The following is a 2,679-nucleotide window of genomic DNA, read 5'->3' as shown; positions in this document are numbered from 1 at the left end:
ATCTATCTATCTATCTATCTATCTATCTATCTATCTATCTATCTATCTATCCATCCATCTATCTATCTATCCCCATCTTAGTGTAGTGAGCCAACTGAATATCCTTTCCCCCAATCTGTTCTCTTGTATATCCTCTCACATAACCCCCTAACTTTCTAGTAAGGGAAGATGGATTTCTACATACCAGTGCCTGTATATCTTATTTCCAAGTCATATGTAAAAAATCATTTTTTAAACATCTGTTTTTAAACCTTCGATTTCCAAATTCTTTCCCTTCTTTCCTTCTTACCCACCCCCACTGGGAAGACAAGTAATTCAGTATAGGTTGTACATGTGTATTTATGTAAAACATTTCCATAGTAGTTAATATTTTGAAAAACTGTATTTCCCTCCATCCTATACCACCCCCCACTTATTCTATTTTCTCCTTTGACCCTGACCCTGTTAAAAATGTTTTCTTCTAACTGCCCTCTCTCCCAATGTGCTCTCCCTTCTATCATCACCCCTTTTATCCCCTTATCCTTTAGGGTAAGATACCCAATTAAGTGTGTATTTTATTCCCTCCTCAAGCCAAATTCAATGAGAGTAAGGTTGACTCATTCCCTTTCATCTTCCTGCTCTTCCCCTCCATTGTAACAGTTTTCTCTTCCCATTTTATGTGAGATAATTTACCCTATTCTACTTATCCTTTTATCCTTCTCCCACTATATTCCTTTCTCACCTCAATTTTATTTTTTATATCATCCCTTCATATTTACTCATCCTATGCCCTGTTAATATATACATGTACACACACATATACGTACACACACATAGACATGTCGATTCCCTTTAACTATCCTTATACTACAAAAGGCTCATGAGTTACAGTTATTGTTCTTCCACTTATGAATGTAAATAGTGCGACCTTAGTAAGTTCCTTATGATTTCTTTTTCCTATTTAGCTTCTTATGCTTCTTGTATTTAAAAGTCAAATTTTCTCTTCAGCTCTGGTCTTCTCATCAAGAATGATTGAAAATGGATGATTCTATGCTCAGGTTCACTACCCATCGATTCATTGTAACTCTCCCAGCCGTTCTGAGCCTCGATGGAATGGGGATCCTTGTGTGAGTGAGATGAAGAAGCCAAGGCTCCAACTGCCTAAGTAATTCACTTTTAGGCACCTTTAGGAATCTGCACAGTGAGCCGTCTCACTTCAGCTCCAGTGCTGAAGTCACCTTCCACAAGCCTGTCTTTTGAAGGGTCAAATCATGGACACCTCTCAGGGAACTGTGGGCAGCGACCCTGTCATCCTCGCAACAGCTGACTATGACCACACTGTATGCTTCTGGCAGGCACACAGTGGGATATGTACCCACACAGTGCAGCACCAAGACTCGCAAGTGAATGCCCTGGAGATCACCCCAGATAGAAGCATGATTGCAGCTGCAGGTTACCAGCACATCCGGATGTATGATCTCAATTCCAATAATCCCAATCCTGTCATCAACTATGATGGTGTGAGCAAGAACATCACATCTGTGGGCTTCCATGTACACAGGAAGAGAGGACAGCATGGCCAGGATCTGGGACCTTAGGTCACGGAATCTCTAGTGCCAGCGAATTTTCCAAGTGAATGCGGACATTAACTGTGGTTGTCTGCACCCCAACCAGGGTGAACTGATCGTGGGTTACCAGAGCGGAGCTATCCACATCTGGGACCTGAAAACTGACCACAACGAACTGCTGATTCCTGAGCCCAAGGTCTCTGTGAATTCAGTTCACATCGACCCTGATGCCAGTTACATGGCAGCTGTCAACAGTACAGGAAACTTATGTTTGGAACTGGACCGGAGGCACTGGGAAAGAAGTGACTCAGCTGATTCCCCAAACCAAAATTCTAGCTCATACAAGTTACGAGCTGCAGTGTCGGTCCAGCCCAGACTCCACACTCTTGGCCACCTTCTCAGCAGACCAAACATATAAAATCTGGAGGACCTCAAATTTCTCTTTGATGACCGAGCTGAGCATTAAGAGCAACAATCCTGGCGAGACTTCAAGAAGCTGTATGTGGGACTGTGCCTTTTCTGGAGACTCTCACTACATTGTAACAGCCTCCTCCGACAATTTAGCATGGCTGTGGTGTATGGATACAGGAGAGATCAAGAGGCAGTATGGTGGACACCAGAAAGCTGTAGTCTGCCTGGCATTCAATGACAGTGTCCTGGGATATCCTGAAAGCCTCCTTTCTGCCCTTGGGCCTTCAGGGAACAGGAGCTTCTCAAGACTGCAATGCTAGTCAAAGAAATTGGGCTTTTCTAACCAAGGAAAGTCTCAGCTTCAGCTCAGAGCAGAATACTGTATCTTCCCCTTGGTCTGAGGACTCTGGAACACAGTTCACAGGAATGGAACTGGGGGAAGAATAAAGGGACCTTGGGACTGGGCCTCCTACTGGCTAGTTTTAGGGCAGCTGAGGGCTATCGGGTTCTACCAGGGTCACCCCTAAAATTGGGATGGAGGCACCTTGCCAGCTACTGCTTATGTAGATAGAAGGGCATGGGATTGGCTCCTGATACCGGGAAGAGACTGCAAAATCTCACAGGTTGGGATAGGATATGTCCAAGCCATCAAGTCAGCACAGGATCGGGACATTTGTGATCATTTTATTCAGGATTAAAACCAAGCTCTCCTCAGCAGCTC

The 2,679-nt window shown here is 44.1% G+C and overlaps 1 pseudogene; it reads left to right on the top strand.

The window, feature by feature from the left end:
• The first annotated feature begins 1,224 nt into the window (after positions 1-1,224).
• LOC138164094 (target of rapamycin complex subunit lst8 pseudogene) lies at positions 1,225-2,469 on the top strand (annotated as a pseudogene).
• The last annotated feature ends 210 nt before the right edge of the window (positions 2,470-2,679 follow it).

The sequence above is a fragment of the Petaurus breviceps genome, unplaced genomic scaffold (genome assembly GCF_028583685.1).
Source record: "Petaurus breviceps papuanus isolate PSGF00001 unplaced genomic scaffold, PetGlider_PUasm1.0 189, whole genome shotgun sequence".
In the NCBI taxonomy this organism is placed as follows: domain Eukaryota; kingdom Metazoa; phylum Chordata; class Mammalia; order Diprotodontia; family Petauridae; genus Petaurus; species Petaurus breviceps.
This window is presented reverse-complemented; position numbering and strand designations above follow the sequence as displayed.